Genomic DNA, 19,765 nt, shown 5'->3' with positions numbered 1-19,765 from the left:
GGAAGGTGAATGCTTGGTCTACTGTGCTGCATCTGAGGAGAAAACCACTCTGTTCATCAGCTAGCATGGACTCGGTAGTATCCCTACATCTCTTTGCCAGTGTTTCACAGGAGTTGTTATAAAACATTCTGCAGAAGTATGGGATCAATGGACAGGTTCTTGTTGGCTTGAAGTCCCTTGAAGTATTTGTGCTTGAATAAATGGTACTAAATCAAAACCATTCAATGTAGGTGTTGGACTCCACCAAGCATGCACAGGTAGGACAGTTCACAGGAGCTGGCTAGGTAGAAAAACTACCCTATGCTACTCTGTTTTGGCAGGGTTTTTATGGCTGGATGTCCTTCCTAACACCAACCATTCTGCAGAGTGGACTCAGTGCTTTTTACATGGTACTAGCACATGTGAGGTTAATTTTTACAACTGAATGACCTTCCAAATAATACCAACCACCTCACATTGAGAACCGAATACTTTTTATGTAGCAACAGCACTAGCAGGGTCACCAAATAACTCGCAAAACAAGGAATTACGAGAGAGGCAAGAGCATTTGAGTGGGAGGAACTTGTGTCAGAGGATGAAAGGTTAGAGGGTTACAAAGAGACAGAGAGGCAGAAAAAGGTGTCTTGCTATAAGGGAGGGGGCATTGGAGGAGGTGATCCAGTATCAGATAATGAAAGGTTAGTGTGTGGCCAAGAAATAGGGAGGCAAAAATAAGTGTCTTGCTATAGTACATGCTGTAGTATAAGTACATGGTTACTCAGCAAGAGAGAGAGAGAGAGAGAGAGAGAGAGAGGGAGGGAGGGAGGGAGAGCAAGAATGAGCAGAAATAGATGTGCTGCTGTAGAGGAGATATGTGGCTACCCAGACAGAGGGAAGAGAGTAAGAAATAGCAAAAGTGTAAGAGAGAGTAGGAGTGAGATGGTTAAGTGCCAGGGTATACTCACAAGTAACAAGGATCAGAGCATAGATGTGATGGTAGAGCAAAGGAAAGAGAGGTATGAAGGTCGTAATATGCAGTCAGGTGTTGTCAAGAAGGTGCAAGAATCTTCAAATTCAGTGTCCATGCCTACCCTTACCTATGACCCTGAATCTTGGCTAATGACTGAAATGGGGTTCCTATGAAGTGTTTTTGAAGCAATTTTACTCAGTAGACTGCATAAGATGGAGATCAGAGAGGTGCTCCAGGCAGAGCTAAAACTTCTCCAGATCGGGAGATCACAGCTCCAGTACTACAGATATGTGGTAAGAATGTCTAAGGAAAGAATTGCTGGACAGGTTTTACAAGCAAAACCAACCAGAAGGAGACCCAGGGGTAAACTACAAGTAAGATGGTTGGATAACAACATTCATGAGCTCAGTTGGATTAATTAGAGATGGCTGCTTCTGACAGGACTCAATGGAAAGTGTGCTGAAGGATTCCACCCACCACACCCTCCCAGGAATAAGTAGGTGAAGAAGATGGGAAGAAACGAGATGGTATTTGATGTAACTGCATTTGTGCATGTTGTTCATACATATGCCAATGGCCATTCTGAGTTATTTTTCTTTGCACATTTTTGTTTCATGTGTGTGTGTTGTGTGTGTGTGTGTGTGTGTGTGTGCGTGTGTGTGTGTGTATGTGTGTTGTTTGTGACTGTGAAGTTATTTTCCTGTGTATCAAAAGATGACTTAGCTGTTTGATGAAGTGATCAATAAAATACCAAACTGAAATAAATTCTGGGGATGGAAAGAACTAAAAGGTGAAATTTGCTCCAGCATGTCCAATAACTGAAACCAGTAAAAAAAAAAAAAAAAAAAAATATTCAACTGCGCTATTGATCATGCTTGTCTGTATTGGACAGATCTACATTATAGGAATATATTTTCATTCTTCTCTGTCCTGTATTAACTTGACACATATGACACATCGTTTTCATATCTGCCTTCAACACTTTTCTCTACTTTAGACTTGCCTGCCATATTTCTCATCAACTCACAATACTTTTTCACGCAGCATGTTCTGTTTATTTGCATAGTCTACCACCAACCAGCATAGCTGATTCTCCTGCACACACTGGACAATACCAGTGGTGTACAATGGTTGTTGTCAAAAGATGCATTACTTCACTGAACCTACTATTCTGGCATAAGTATTGCTCAAAAATAAACATACAAACGTTAGACTATTTCTATACCTAATATAACTTTGACTTGTCTTTCTCTTTGTTTCTGAGTGAATGTTCTGAGATTTAAAAACAAATTACACCTAGATTATACTATGGTACTGCAAGAACAGAATTATTATTTTAAAAATATTAACCTCTTCTGTGCATAGGCCCAGGAACAGGTGGTGAAGCGGGGTGCAAACCCACTCCCTAAAATTCTTGTGGGCAGGGAGTGGTGGTGGGGTCATGCAAACATTTTGAACATCCTGGGCTGGAGCTGGGTTTTCACCCCTTAAGCAAATTTTGTTCCTGCACTTATGCTTCTATGGATGAGCAGTGTTCACATAATGCACTCAGAATATATTGTCTCTTAGTAAATACCTTTAATGCTAGCTACTTTTTCCCCTTTCATGTTTTCAAAATGTTGTTTCCCTTTTATCATTCACAGTATTAAGAAAATTTTCCACTCTAATATCAAGTGAGTAGCAGAATCAATAGTGGTGACCAAAAATGCCTTGAAGTATTCAGTTATGTCCCATTACATTCTGAGCTCAAACCCAAGGCCATTTCACATTTAATTTTTCCAATGTTTCTTGTTTTTGTTTTTCCAAGTCATCACAATATAATACAATATACAGTATGCCTGAGATAAGATTTGATTCAGCAGACATGATCAATCTATTATCCACAAATACCTTGTTGCTTCACACTGCTTTCTCTGCAGTAAGCACACTGGCCTCTGCTCCTGAAAGCTAACTAATTGCATATCATTGCCACCCATGTCTGTCTGATACATGCAGGCCTCCATCTATCTTCTTTCATTCTGTTTCATCTTTCTCGACCAAACCACAAAGCTCAATCTTTCCACTCCAGAGTGTCAAACCTTCCTTGTATATATATTTCCTGCTGTTGCTGACTGACAACTGTCAAAGATGAACATCTACCACATCAGTCTCATCAGTCCCAGAGAGAGTCTGTGATGCTCTTTCTATTGACTAAACAATTTAAAAGGAAATAAACAAAAAATGCATTTAACGCTTTAGTATTCAGATTACTCTGTCAAATGCAATGCTTATTTATCCACGTTGTTTCAAATTAATCATGCATTATCTTGAGGTGATTGTTTGTTTCTATAATGACATGGTAGGATAGGTGTGAGAAGCCAGATCTAGTTTGACTAAACATAAAACAGTAAGAATATTTAAATTGAATATGGTTTAAACACAAAGGGTTATGCTGTGATCATCTAGGTTTTTTTCCTTTTTTCAGGCATCCAGAACTACATTATCTTGGATACAGAAGTCTTTTTCCATTTCTAAGATGGTAGGGTGAAATCTGAGAGAAATTTGGCTGTTCATTTTAGTAGGTGGAACAACCATGCAGAAACTTCCACCTTCGGATTTCAATAAGAGTAATTTCATTTGCTGCATTTAAAGTCTTATAAAAAAAGCATGAATAGTGCAAATATTCATTTCCTTTCTGTTATGTTGATGGCATGGTTAAAAAATTTACTCTGCAACAATGATGTTTCCAGTTAGAGCAAGTATATTCTATGATAACCTCAGAATGACCAATACTTTGCTAAAATTTGATAGACAGACTCTTGGGGGTAGCCTGTTGTGTGTATGTATATTCATTCGTTTATCTTTTGTCAATGTATACCAGTTATGGATGTAAATATCAATGAAGAAAAGAAAAGAAAAAAATTTCTAAAAACAAGTGTTTCACAAATGATATCTTTTACAATATCAGTATTTGTTCTGGATTGAATTAGGCACTGCTGTGTCACACTCACCACTGGACAAAGCAGGGAGCCTGTTATTATCCCACTGGAGTTCAATAATGCTATTATTCACAAATTATCAAATAAAATAATATATAAATCATCATCAGCTAAATAAATAAGTCATCAAATGTACCATAATCATGAAATCATTACGAATGTTATCATTGCCATTTACAGTATCAAACAATAAAAAAAGATTCACTATTGGGAGCATAATACAATAGAGAGATCAACTGTGAAGAAAATCATAGAGTAGAGAGACCCACTGCTGGGAGTATGTCATGCTATGCATTTGAGGATCATTTCTGAAAAATAATGGCGTCTGATTCAGCTGAATGGATAATAATTTCTATTACAGGCAATATCATTTATATTTTTACTTGTTTCAGTTATTGGACTGTGGCCATGTTGGGGCATTACCCTGACGGGTTTTAGTTGGCCAAATCAACCCCAGTATTTATTTTTAAGTCTGGTGCTTATTCTAGTGGTCTCTTTTGTCGAACCACTAAATTATGGGGGCCGTCATGCAGTGGTGAAGGGGAACCTGCACCACATATATAACAGGCTTCCACACAGTTTCTGTCAACCATTCTCACTTACAAAGCATTGGTTGGCTTGGAGCTATAGTAGAAAATACTTGCCCAAGCTGCTAAGCAATATCAAACTTGAAACCACATCATTACAAAGCAAGGTTCTTAAACACAAGGCTATGCCTGTGCTTATAAATAAAGTCAATGGTCGCCCATGGGACATGTTGCTACAAATTGTGTAGGAGAGTTACAGTTGATTTTTATTAACCCCTGTATTTTTGTGTGACTTAATTTATCAACCTCAAAAGCATAACAAAGTTGACAATTGTGAGATTAGAACTCAGAACATACAGGGGAATAACTAAATACTAAGTATTTTGTCCACAACTCTGCTGATTTGCCAGTTATCAGTTTCTAAGTAGATCAGGACAAACAAAAAATCCTTGCAGTGTTTAGTTATTTTTTCTTATAGTCTGAGTTCTAATTGCACAGGGATCATACTTTTAACTTGCTTCTGAGAGTGATAAAATAAGCACCACTGAAGTACTAGGGTTGATATAATTAACTGTCCCTTATTCTACATCAGGCCTGGCCAACTTGAATCACATTGCAAGCCACTTTAATCAGAGGAAGTTTTTTTGAGGGCTGCTTGTATACTGACAGAACTGAAAGCATTTTGCTTTCTCATTCTATTATCACAATAATGAATGAATGGTCACTGATTCAACATGAAATATTATTGTTGCAAAAACAGTAGTATCTTTCTTTTTTACTTTTCATTACAATCTTTAATTTTTGATAATTCTTTTTAAATGTTTGTTTAAATAAACCCATTTCAAGAAAATATCAAGCGGCCGCAAAATAAAAGTCTGCAGGCCAGCCCTGTTCTACACAATGTGTTCATCATGTGCCATAGTTAAAACTTAATCATCTTCCCAGGGTCAGAAGTACCAGTTAACTACTGGAGGTCAATATAATTGACTGTTCCTCTTTCCCATCAAATTTCAGGCCTTGTGTCTATATTCGAAAGAATTATGACTATTATTATGATAGGGAGATAAATGTTACATAGTGAAAAAGATTCTTATCAAACAGCGTTTGCAAAGTGATTTCAAATGCACTTTTATATATATATATATATATATATATGTAAATATATATATATATATGTATATATATATATATATAATATTATATATATTGCTAATACTTATAGAAGAATTGCTTATAATTATAGAAGAAAATATCTTTATTATTAAAGGTAACAAAGTGGTATTTCACCCATCACTACATTCTGAGTTCAAATTCTGTCAAGGTCGACTTTGCCTTTCGTCCTTTCAGGGTCGATAAATTAAGAACCAGGGAAATTCTGGAGTGGATGTAATTGACTAGTCTCCTCCAGCAAAACTTCAGGCCTTGTGTCTATGATAGAAAGGATTATTAAAAGTAACAAAGACAAGATAGAGAATGATGACAGATGTTGTACAATATCATGATTGGAAGATTTTGCTACCCAACAGAGCTGCTATTTCCTCACTTTGCTTTTCTACTGATACTACAATGGTCTCTGCTCTTCAGAATTAGGTCATCTCATGCCACCTCCACTCTCTCACTCCTACTTCACTTCTATCTGTTCCTTTTGCCACCCCCAATGTGTCCAACACCCTCCTCATGTCAGTCCCTACATTAACCATTATGTCCAGTTCTTTCTCTCTAGAAATGTTGACCTAGTGGAATTCTTCCCTCCACCGGCATACTCCATATTATTCAGCTTGCAACTCTTCAAGAGGAACATTAATTGTATTGATCTTGCAAGTCTCTGAGGGCTTTCAAAGTCAAACTAAACTAATATTTTTTCAAAAAAGAAAAAGAAAAAAAAAAAGCAATTTCAAATAGTACAGGAGCCAACTTTGCTCTTTATGATTTTATTCTTTCCTAAATGATAAAATAAGGGATTAATTTGACTGACTTCAAGACCCTTTTTCTACAAACAGCAAAAAAAAAAAACAAAAACGAAAAAAAAAAAAAAAAAAAAAAAACGATTTGTAGCTTGAAGAAAAATTTATGTGGTTGTAATTTGCTTTTAAGGCAAACTGTAGTAGCTTAAGTGGTTTGTGATGGTGGATAAGATTACTTTTAACTCTTGCAGTCACCATATTTTACTTGTCAACATGACATCTTCTCTCAAGGGGTTTATTCTCCAAAATTATTTTATAGGAAATTAATGAACAGATTTGTTCCAATTTAGAGAAGTGGAAAGGAGCTTCCATGTAGTCATTTGTGATGTTAGAAACAACAGTCAAACCAACTGCAAATCACACCCTACCATTTTTTTAAAAAATGAAAGAAATCATTGGATAATATGGTATGAGATACACAATTTGAAAAGAAGAAGTAAGATGGAGTCGTCACAACTAGAATAACTGAGTGGTTAAGAATGGAAGGCTGTTCAATCAAATGCTAAATGTTCAACAACCACAACAACAAATCTCTCTTATTACCCTTCTTCACTTTCAAAAGACCCACTAAATTAAAATAAATATGAAGTTATTTTCTAAATTAATACAAGAAAGAATATTATCAATATAAAAACCAGGAAAACAGTTTTTCTTTTCACACATACACATACTCACTAATCTTCACACACTCACAAATGTTCAGAATAATCAGAATATCTTTCCAAAAGACTAACCCATTTAAACATCAGCCTATAAATTTGACACTTATTTCATCAATTAGTTTTCAATTATAAGTTTTGAATATATATATATATATAAAAGATATATATATATATATATATATATATATATATATATATTTTTATTGCCTAGAGATTTATAGATTCCATATGAGTTCCAACAGAGCGAATTCTTAGTTATTAAAAAGATGGAAGAAAAATCATTACAGAGTGAAAGAAATTTACAAATTCTTAAAGCATATGATCTAAAGATCAAGTAAGATTTACTTTAAGATCATAAACTAATCCATCGTAAAAGATTATCAACAAGCTAATGTCAAATCCTGCTCTCTGTTAATCTAATTTTTGTACTCACTGATAAATTCTCTCTATATTTTTTTGACTACTCTCTTTTTGATTTATAAAGTTAACAACACACACACAAGTATATATATGTATCATGCAAGCATACACACACTATGTACGTTCACAAAGATGAGAGAAATATACTTTCTCATAGAAGATACAAAAAAATATCACACAACTCTTTGAAGTCTCTTGAGTAACTAGAAATAGAAATCACATTTCCACAAATTGCAACCTACTACTTTAAAAAGAGAAGGCTACATTGGACAATGTTATCCCGGATATGAAAACTGTAGAATGGTCACTGCCTGGAATATTTTTCATCATAGGTCTTCTCAATCAGGGTCAACTTAGGGTTAAATAACAACAATTCACTTATAATGGTACCACACACACACACACACACACACAAAGTCTTACTTATACTGGTGACTTACATATACACACACAGAATATGAGAGATAAAATACATACTTCATTAAAATTTTAAAATTTTAGCAGAAGGACAGCAATTTCCAAGTGGTGGGCAAATTGATTACATCAACCGCAGTGCGCAACTGGTACTTATTTTATCAACCTTGAAAGAACGAAAGCTAAAGTTGACCTCAGTGGAATTTTAACTCAAAACATAAAGATGGATGAAATGCCACTGAGCATTTTGCCCAGCATGCTAAGGATTTGGCCATCTCACCACCTTATACTTTATCAAAATATTAAAATTCTATTATATATATATGTATATATATATATATATATACAAACATACACATACCAACAATAGTTACACACACATGCACATGCACACACAAATATTTTTCTATAATTGTTATACATGCTCCTTTATGAGTTTACAAGTGTTACACAAATATATATACAGTGTGATGGGTAAACTGTTGCCATTTTATATTTTTAATTTCACACATGCACATTGCTTGTTTTTGATTTTGTCAACCATACAGTTTAATAGGGTTAGCTGAGCACCATTTGTGAGAAATACAGCACTATGACGCAATTCACTCTGCCAAAAATTTGGAAATAACATACTGTACTGCTTGGGATTTGTACTGGAAGCTCCAATACAAACCTTTCAGAGTGTTTGGGTGTCCATCTGAGGACAGTGTAGAGGATTCAGAAAGAGTTGGATGAGTCTGATGGCAGCTCAGAAAACTCACTCTAATCATTCTGATAAGAACTCCTGAATTTGTTGGTGAGATCCAGGCCATGATTGACAACGATCCCTCTAAGCCAATGAGGTCCATCGCCAGGGACATGGTAGTGTCTGAGTTTCTTATCAGGCAGGTAGTGCATGAAGACATTCGGTATTCTTCATACAAGAGAAAGGGACAGTTTTTATCCTAAGCCATTGAGGACAAGAGGAAAGACCACGCTACGAAGCTTTTGAACAAACTCAAGCATCCCCTCTAGCTGAACATGCTTTGGTTTTTCCTAGATGAGAAAAATTTCTACCAGGATCAGATGGTGAACACACAGAACAACCGTTCGTTTGCCATGTCCCCAAAACATGTACTGAGAGTGATAAAAATCAAACATTCAGTCAACATCATGGTGCTTGGAGTGATCACTAGTGGTGGTGACATTATGCCCCCATTCATCTTCCTACACACTCTCAGACTCAACACAAAGGTGTACATCAAGTGCCTGGAGGGGGTAGTGTTGCTTTGGATCAAGAGGGTGACTACTGGAAGACCCTCTGTCTAGCAACAGAACTCTGCACCATGCCACACAAGCAGAAGAACCCAGTTATGGCTGTCAGACAATTTCTGCAACAACAACACCCCTAACATCTGGCCACCTAACTGCCCAGACTATAACCCTCTTGATTATTATGTGTGGAGTGCACTTGAGCAAGAGACCAACAAAACTCCTTGTAACACCAAAAATAAACTGAAGGCAAAGATTATAGCAGCATTCACCAACTTAAACAAGGAGACCATCCAGAAGAGTTGCAAGAGATTCCAAAGTCGTCATCTGGAGGCTGTGGTTGAAGCCAATGGCGATTTTATTGAATAATTTCACTCTTTAATATTTCAAGATATTTTTATGTAATTTTAGTAAATATAGCTGTTAAAATGAGATGTCAATGTTATTTTCATTTTTGCATAATTTAGATGACAATTTATTCACTGCACCCTGTATGTATGTGTATATATATATATATATATATATGTGTGTGTGTGTGTGTGTATGTGTGTGTGTGTGTGTGTGTGTGTGTGTGTGTGTGTGTGTGTGTGTGTGTGTGTATATATATATATATATATATATATATATATATATATACACATGCATAACCACCCACTTTTATATCAGTGTAACATACACCAATATAACACATTTTTGTAACAGTAACAGCTGCTGTGTACATTGAATAAATTTTATATCTGCATAAATAATCAGGTGATGGTTTAGAAACATAACTGTTAAGTTACAGCCATCATAATTGATATAATGAGGAAAACAAATTTAATTAAAACTTTATGTAGTGAGAAGAAAACATTTATTCAATGACTAATTAATCTAAATATAATCTGACTTTGGTGAATAAGGAAGAAAACTGGACACATTTTGATTTTATTAGATCACTACAGCAAAGCATAGCCTTCTCTGCATTTGCTATATCTCTGGTAAAAAAACCATTTTATTGATGTACATAATGTACACATCGTAAATTATCGTAACTGAGGGAAATTGTGCAAGAGTACTCTTTGTCTTGTGGGTATTTGGTGACCTCACTAGTGCTGGTGTCACAAAGTACCTAGTACTATCTGCTGAGAGGTTGGCATCGGAAAAGGCATCGAGCTACAGAAGTTGTGCCAAAGTAGACATCAGAACTCAGCACAGTTGTCTGGCTTGTCGGTTCCTGTCAAACAGTTCAACCCAAATCAGCATGGAAAAAGGGTCATTAAATGATGATAGAGATGATGATGGTGATGATAGTTTAGTTCTTGACTCCTGAAATTTCATTTCACTTCTCTCTATCTCACAGAAAGCTACAATATACTGAGGCAACAGGGAGTTAGAATCCAGTCAATGGTCAGCACTGTGCATGACCAAATCATTTCGAAACAGCCTCTACATGGTTGTCCCACAAGCTCAAAATAGCAACCAAACATCCCTCACATTAAACTCTACTATCTCACAAAAAGGATATGACAAATATGAAATAAGTTAATCCAGCCATTTGATAAATACATATCAATTATGTGAGCATTGAACTAAGAACTAGGGGGAGAATCAAGGTAACTGACTTGAATATAGTTCTCTAGCATAATCAAGTAAAAGAGGAAAATAGGAAGTAGGGCAAGATATGACCTAGGCAACGGCTCAGGCCTCAAAGACTGATAAGGTGAAGAAGGAGAAACCATGACTCGTTAAAGTTTGTCCTGGTCAGGGGTGGACTTAATCTATCACCAGGTTTAACATCACAAACTGGCTCTTGAATGCCTGTAGCAAGGGCCCATTCTGTTGTATTTGGACCAGCTCTCTAGTTTCATGATACTTTTCTCCTTCCCTTCCATAAGTCAGGGCAGTGTCCATGACCTATAAAAAATCTGGCAGTGCTCATGACTTATAAACGATCACAATGGTGCCAATAACCTACAAACGGTCATGGTATTGCCCTTGACCTATAAAAGGTCATGACAGTGTTTATGACCTACAAAAGGCAGTGTCTATGGCTTATAAAAGGGCATAGCAATGCCCATGACCTTTAAAAGGTCATAGCAGTGCCTATGACATATAAATGGTCATGGCCCACGACCTATAAAAGGTCATGGGCATGGCCTTCCTGCCTGACTAAAAGATAAATGAAAAAAGAGGTTGAATGAGTTTCTATAGGGTTTCCATCTACCAAATTTCCTTAGATGTTTTGGTTTGGTACTAGGCATTTGCCTAAGTCCTGTTCAGTGGAATCAAATGTGTAATTTCCGGATTCACAAAAACTTCATAACCAGACACGACTATGTGGCTATTGATGGAAATAAAAGATAAAGAAGGGGGGAAAAAACAAAAAAAAGTCGTATGTGCAAATGAAGAAAATGTTTATCACGTGTATCATGCCAAAAAATTTGACAACGAAGAATCCAGACTGACAGACTATCAAACAGAAATGGCACAGAATGTTATACGTATGCAGAAAATTAGATTTCTAGTAGAGAAAAGAAGAGTTAGATAATGGTTAATATCACATGTCAAAGTTATCCTTTGAGAATCAATTTTGGTTTGTTTCATTCATCTCATATATGCGTGTGTATGATACACATACACACATATATATATTGATCACACACACATAGACATATTACATATACACACACACACATATATATCTATATCTATCTATCTATATATATATATATATATCTATATATATATATATATATATATATATATATATCCTGCTTGTTCATCCATGATGTTTAGATCTGCTCCTCTTTTGATCATGGTGTATGAGCAGTTATCTGTTGTCTGAGAATTAGGAATATGAACATGTGATTATAAACATATACACATTCTTATGTATATGTATGCACACACACACTAATATATATTACATTCCTTGTATGCACATATACAAATACAAGCATACATTTAATGTGTATGTATGTGAGAGAGAGATCATTATCATGACGACAACAGCCTACACCAATTTTAATGTTTGGTTTTCTATGCTGGCATGAGTTGGCTGGGTTTGCACAACAGTATATCTGTAATTGATTTTTATCTTGCCTCATCTCATCAGTCAAGCTTCACATCATGATGCCTAATCTAATTACCCCCACCCCCTGCCACCACTACCACCACATTTTTTTCCCACCTGCTGTTACTCTAGTTCACCACCGTAACCACTCCATCATGCCATACCTTCCGGAACAGAAGTACAAATCACCTATCATCCCAAACCTTTCCTTATAGATGCACCTACAGCTTCCTCCACATCCACCCAATCACCCATAATGTCACATCTTACCTTACAGACACACCCACAGTCACCCATCACACTACACATTCCTTTACATACATTCACAATCAGCCATACCTCCCCTTACTGAGACGCAATCACCATCATTCTACATCATTCTTTACATCATTTACATACTACATTCATACTACATCATTCTTTAGATCGACCATTTTTTGCCTGTGGGGACCTCTGATTCCTGTTTTACTTGGGTGAACTCTTGTTATCATTCAATGTTTAAATAATCATATTATATATTTACAATATATTATAAGGAATTGTATTAAAAAAATTTTAATATTTTATGCATTGAAGATGTATAATCGATTTATTCTTTACTCTTTTTACTCTTTTACTTGTTTCAGTCATTTGACTGTGGCCATGCTGGAGCACCACCTTTAGTCGAGCAAATCGACCCCAGGACTTATTCTTTGGAAGCCTAGTACTTATTCTATTGGTCTCTTTTGCCAAACTGCTAAGTTACAGGGACGTAAATACACCAGCATTGGTTGTCAAGCGATGTTGGGGGACAAACACAGACACACAAACATACATACATACATACACACACACACGCGCACACACACACACACACACATACAACAGGCTTCTTTCAGTTTCCGTCTAGCAAATCCATTCACAAGGCTTTGGTCGGCCTGAGGCTATAGTAGAAGACACTTGCTCAAGGTGCCATGCAGTGGGACTGAACCCAGAACCATGTGGTTGGTAGGCAAGCTACTTACCACACAACCACTCCTATGCCTTACTGCACATAAATTTTAACAACAAAATCTTATATGGACCCCCAAGGGCCATGCAGACTCCCACATGCCATATGGACCCTGGTTGAGACAGACCCACAGCTGAGTAATTGTGAAAGCATCTGTATGGTCACTTGACTTACTAGAAATAGCAGCACAATTTCTCCAACATACTCCAATACTTAAAAAGAGAGTACATACAAGACAATGTCGTCTTACTGTAGTTCAATGTTGAAATGCCAATGACCATAGGTCTTCTCAATTGGGGATGACCTAGAAGTAACTAATAACAACAAACCCACAAGAAGGCAGGTGTGCTATAAGGGCAATTTGGTTACTATCTCTAGCAGATCAAGCAACCATGTGGAGGCTCTTGCATTAGCTTCCATGTTCACAATGAAAGGTCATAAAATGTGAATTCTAGCATTTGTAGAACGTTTTAGATGTCATTTATAAAATGTTTGAAGATAAAAATGTCTTAACAACATCTTTATGAATGAACTGGAAAAGTGCTGCATGGTTTTTTAGCCCCAAGTTAACAAACCTATAATCAAAGCTGTTCCAATCATAACTTTCTCAGCTTTTCATTTTCAGGCAAAGTATATCATGGACTACACTATCTCATATGTCTTCACACATCTCTATGGTCATTTTATAGAATTGTTTTTGAGGGTTATGATTTAATGCATGTTACATAGAGGAGACAGCAAGTAAACAAAACATGAGTGAGGACGAGTTTAGTGTGTGAATGTGAAACTATGATTTGGAAATTATCAGAAACTATGATCTGGAAATTATTAGTACATGTGTGTACATGTGTGATTGGTGCAAGAGTGTATGCGTGATAAACGACTGAATGAAAATGAATGACTGTGTGTGTGTGGGGGAATGAGTGAGTGGGACTGTGATAAGAGTGCATGAGCATGTATGTGTGTGTAACTCTGAAATGATAGTATGTAAATATGTGTACATGTGTATGTGTGTATGTTAGAGAGAGAGAGAGAGTGATTGAGAATGGACAAATGGGTTTAAGTGCTTGGACAGTGTGAATTTGTATATAGTGTGTGGATGTCATTTTTTTGTTTGTTTGTATGTGTGTGCACATGTTGGTTGTTTGCATTTGTGAATATCTCATAAGCTCTTTTCTCTTGCCCACTAACTGGGCCATTCATCCATCCGCTGAAATAATATGAATCTCAGCGAGGTGTGTGTCTTGTTTAAGAAGACTTTATTGGCTGATGAGTTAGAGTGGCGTGGTAAATTTGAATTTCCAATTTGTAAAAGATGCAAGGAATTTATGTGGGTGGGGTGGTGGAGAGGAAAGGCATGGGGTGGGGGCAGGGGAAAATAGTTCAACTTATGTCAACCAGGGTAAGATTTATTCCATTTCAATAATCTACTGTACATCCTTTACTAAATATCATTGGCCTATAGAACAGAAACTAGCAATGATTTATTTTCAGCTTACTGGTTGGTGAATTTAGATAAAAGCAAAGTATGAAGACACCCATCACCATCAAGGTACTGAACATATGTGCTTGTGTCTGAGTGTGCACACACACACATATATATATATGCAAATACATATATATCATCATCATCAGCAGCAGCATCATTATAATCATTATCATTTAACGTCCATTTTCTCTGCTGTTATGGGTTGGCTGGTTTGACAGGAGCTAGGGAGCTGCTGGACTTTGTTGAGCTCCAATGTCTGCTTTATAATACACACACATATGCATATATAAACATACATGTATGTATAGACACATAAGTATATATATATATATATATATATATATATATACACACACACACATATGCACACTTACACATGCACAAATATATAGTACATACACATACTTCTATAATCATACGCATGTGTATGCGCATATACCTACACACAAGCATATATATATTCACACATACACATACATACACACACACATATCCATATATCTTCAGTTTCATCATTTTGATATTTCTTGTTTCAAGAGGTGTAACCCATCATTTCTTGTTTTACATTGAATCACTTATCTAAAACACATAAGTGCAGAAATGCCAAGAAGGTCATTAGGGTGCCTAGAAATAACAACCAAATTTCCATTAAATCATATCTTACTGGCTGAAAAATGATGTCTGATTAATGCAACATTACATAGATGGACTCTGGAAATGAAAACAGGATGATCACTGCTTTAATGTTTTTTGCATAGGTTTGCTCCATCTGGACCGACCTGTGGCTAAACAGCAACAACACATTCTTTCATTCTTTTACTTGTTTCAGTCATTTGACTGCGGCCATGCAGGAGCACCACCTTTAGTTGAACAGATTGACCTCAGGACTTATTTTTTGTAAGCCTAGTACTTACATTGGACTTCCCTCATCCTCACCTCTCCAATGTGCTCTACTCTAATTTTGTTCCATTGTATTTGCTCTGCTCTATTACCAACCAGTACAGTACCCTATCTTCCACTACCCAACACTTACCTTTATCTCACTAAACTCCCTAGGGTACCCTCCATCTTTTCTTTTTCTCACTGCTCTTAGTAAATTCAACCCAACATCGAAAAATACCTTAGGAATGAGAACCCAGGTTTGAAATTTCCTCAAGATACCTGATGAAGGCTGGAGGGTATATCAGCCGAAACATTGTGTTAACAACAAAGATGAGGACAAATATCCGTCAAATGTAAATAATGGTCATGAATACTACTGGATGATTTTCGGCTGCTGCTGTTATATTATTGTGTTATCTAGCACTATATGTCTATAAAAGATACTATCTCAGGATAAATACTGCAGCTAATTAGGTTTTCTATGATGTATCTACTCTGAAAATATGCATACACACACATACATATTAACATATCTATGAGTATGCTTGAAGATGTGACTATATCTGTAAATGCCTATTACTGTTACTACCTCCAATGCTATTTGATGTAAAAGGCCACATATTCTAACCAACCTCACTTTTTCTCTACTTCTGTTTCGGCCTATGCTCGTTCATGATCTCTTCTTTCTCTTCATATTTTCTCGTCCCCAGTGGGCCTAGGTCTTCCTTTCTTGGTATCTTGAACTATCTCATTTTAACTACCTGACATATTAGTTGATCTTTAGACTGAGACTGAAACACATGGCCCAACCATTGCCATCTTCATTATTTCTTCATCTATATATGGTGCTTTTATTATGTCTCGAACCATCTCATTTCTCACAAGACTCTGGCATTTGATCTCCAAGATTCTTCATAACGCTTTAATTTCAAAGACTTTAAGATGATTAGCTATAGTTTGATTGTTATGTCATGGCTCTCCCACACACTAAAAACACTTCTCACTAGTGATGTATACATTTTAATTTTCATATGAATTTCTAATCTATGCGGTTTCCACACATTTCAAAGAATTTCTATGGCTAGATTTGTCTTCTTAAATTTTTCATTATATTAACTTTCTAAAGATCCATCACTTTCATGATATTTAAACTTCCAGTATGTACTCATTCAATGATACACTTCTTTTATCTGCTTACTCTGTCTTTATATTTTCAGTTTTATTGGTGTATAGATCTTAAGCCTATTTCATCACACTCGTATGTCATTCTTCATATAGTTGATTTTATTACTAAGCAAAACAATACCAGCCGTATATCTTTTATCTCTTACTTGCTTCAGTCATTGGACTGCAGCCAAGCTGGTGCACCGCTTTGAAGGGTTTTGTCAAACAAATCAACCACAGTTCATAAGTTTTTAAGAATTTTTTTTGAAGTCTGGTAATAACTTTATCAGTCTTTTGTTGCTGAACCATTAAGTTATGGGGATGTAAACAAACCAACACCAGTTTTCATGCAGTGATGAGGAACAAGCACAAAGACACACACACATACACGCATACAACAGGCTTCTTTCAGTTTCCATCTTCCAAATCCTTTCACAAGACTTTGGTCAACATAGGTGTATAGTTGTGAGAGCCTAGATCTGGCCAGTTTGAATATAAAACAAGTAGAATATCTGGATCAAATATGTCTGGTTTAAATGCAAAAGAGCTAAATCAATTTTAAATGGTAGTGTACATGGTATTTCTGTTGAATAATAGCATTCAAAATGTCAACAGTGGTTATTTCCCTGTTCTTCATAGGCCAGCAGTGAATCCATCCTTTCAGCAGTATTACACAGCTGCCCTTGATCAACAATGATCAGAATAGCCACCAGCTTCATTGCAAATGTTCACAGCATGGTGAGCTCAGTTACTGAGGAAGCAACTTTACCAGCTGTGGCTTAAAATGTCATTCTATTTTTTGTTATATCATTGGACAATTTCTCCATTGCATCTCTGATAAGCTTTTGTTTACTCATCACAAAAGATCTTTAAATGACCTAATCAAATGGTTATTAATAGTTTGTATTATTTAAAGTAAAATATTGAATATGAAAATTAAACTACTTTTTTCTAAAATGTACTAAAATTAAGTGACATTCATTGTTGTGGCTTTATTAATACTGTCAATAATTGCATAATGCTAATTAAAATTTTTGTTTAAACTTAGATCATTTAAAAGAGGTAAAAAGAAAGAAACTCTTCATTCTGAATAGTAAATGATTAAATAGAAATAATTAACATTTGCTTTTAATCATCATAAACTAAGTCAAGTCAATGTATAAAGAAAAAGAAAAAGAGACAGAGTCATATAGACAGAGAGAATTATCTCTTATGCCTTAAAAGGGTATTTTAAGTCCACTACTTTATTCCTGTGTCTGTAACATTAAGATGAGAGGATTTTTTACTCTGGGATGGTATGCTAGTCTAACACTATTACCTTTCCCAGACATTCTGGTGCCAGATACACAATATTTTGTAACAATTTTGTTTTTGTCTTTGGTCAGTAAGTGTTATTTCCTATTTGCTTCTATCTAGAAATAAAAGGAAATTATTAATATTTCCTTCAAATTTTGCTTTTGTCACCTGGACATCAATGTTTTGAAACTGACCTATTTTCAATTACATTTCAGACACATTCAGCACTGTGAAGGGGTGCTGAAAAGTTCCTGGTTTTAAGGGTGTCATGAAAGGTCTGGTTGGAGGCCCAATCTTCCAAGTTCTTTTACAGGGCTTAGAAAAACTGAAGGACCACTGCAATAAGTGTGTGAATCTGTGAGGGGAATATGTTGAATAAAATCATAATTAACTGATCCTCCTGTATTTTCTTTTACCCAAAGCCAGGAACTTTTCAGTACCCCTTGTGTGTGTGTGTTTGCCTCCACCACTGCTTGACAACCGGTGTTGGTTTGTTTACATTCCTGTAACTTAGCAGTTTGGCAAAAGAGACCGATAGAATAAGTACCAAGCTTAAAAAAATGTAAGTACTGGGGTCAATTCATTCGACAAAATCAAATTCAACAAGATGGTGCTCCAGCATGGCCACAGTCTATTAAGTGAGGCAAGTAAAAGATAAGTCATGATAAATATGCATTGTTTATTGAATAAGTACTTAATAATATTTTGTGGATTACATTATATTTGTAGACTAAAACATCTTTTATTTGTTTTAATCACTGGACTCCAGCCATGCCGGGCCACTGTCTGACAGGTTTAGTCAAACAAATCGACCCCAGTACTTATTCTTTGAAGCTTGATACTTTATTGTTCACCTATGCTGAGCTGCAAAATTACGGGGATGTAAACAAACCGGCACCAGCTATCAAGTGGTGGCAGTAGACAAACTCATACGTATAGAGTTTCAACTTCCAGACTCACTCACAAGGTTTTGATCATTCTGAGGCTATAGTAAAAGACACTTACCCAAGGTGCTGCGCAGTGGGCCAGAATACAAAACCACATGGTTGCAAAGTGAGATCCTTAACCACACAACCATGACTGCACCAATACACAACCTTTTTTAAATACATTTCTTTAGTCCAGGGATTCTCAACCATTTTTTACCTATGGACCTCTTTGATTCCTATTTTACATGAGTGGACCCCCATTGCCATTCGATGCTTAAAAAATCCTTTAGTATTTTAATGATTAAATATTATTAAGACCTGTATAAAAATTGTTAAAATATTATGTTTATTGTGGATGTATAACCAATTCATTGTTCATAAACTTTACTGTTCTGAAGCACAGTTTTTCCATGGCCCCTGAAAAATGACTGTGGACCCCCAATTTACTATATTGCATCCGTGGATACTCAAAAATCTTATATAGACCCCAGTTGAGAATCCCTACTCTAGACTATGTACCAAGTGCATCAAAGTGTTTTTATCTACTTGAAAGCATACACCAAATATTAAAAGGTCTGGAATTATTGTGTCCAAGTATGAGGTTGAAAGAAATTTGGATGCTGCTTGTAGTTGGTCAAGCAACCCTATAAAGATCTAAGTAATTGCAAACATGAAATTATTATCATCATCATCAAAAGCAGCAGCAACATCTCTACCTGGTGGTTATTGATGTGCTACACTATATAGATTCACGCAATGTTCCCTACCTCCACGAGCTTAGATCCTTTGTCAAT

The 19,765-nt window shown here is 36.0% G+C and overlaps 1 protein-coding gene and 1 long non-coding RNA gene across 3 annotated transcripts in view; one reads left to right on the top strand and one right to left on the bottom strand.

Moving 5' to 3' along the window:
• LOC128249272 (uncharacterized) overlaps window positions 1-18,438 on the top strand; it is a 32,264-nt gene extending 13,826 nt beyond the window's left edge. The window contains exon 2 of the long non-coding RNA XR_008265363.2: window positions 18,258-18,438. This is a non-coding gene — a long non-coding RNA (uncharacterized LOC128249272). The remainder of the gene's footprint in view (window positions 1-18,257) is intronic.
• Window positions 1-19,765, bottom strand: part of LOC106881088 (uncharacterized) — a 925,009-nt gene that overhangs the window by 620,294 nt on the left and 284,950 nt on the right. The window lies entirely within an intron of this gene.

The sequence above is a fragment of the Octopus bimaculoides genome, chromosome 13 (assembly GCF_046866305.1).
Source record: "Octopus bimaculoides isolate indiv1 chromosome 13, ASM4686630v1, whole genome shotgun sequence".
In the NCBI taxonomy this organism is placed as follows: domain Eukaryota; kingdom Metazoa; phylum Mollusca; class Cephalopoda; order Octopoda; family Octopodidae; genus Octopus; species Octopus bimaculoides.
Note: the sequence above shows the minus strand (reverse complement) of the source record. Positions and strands in the feature narration are given on the sequence as shown.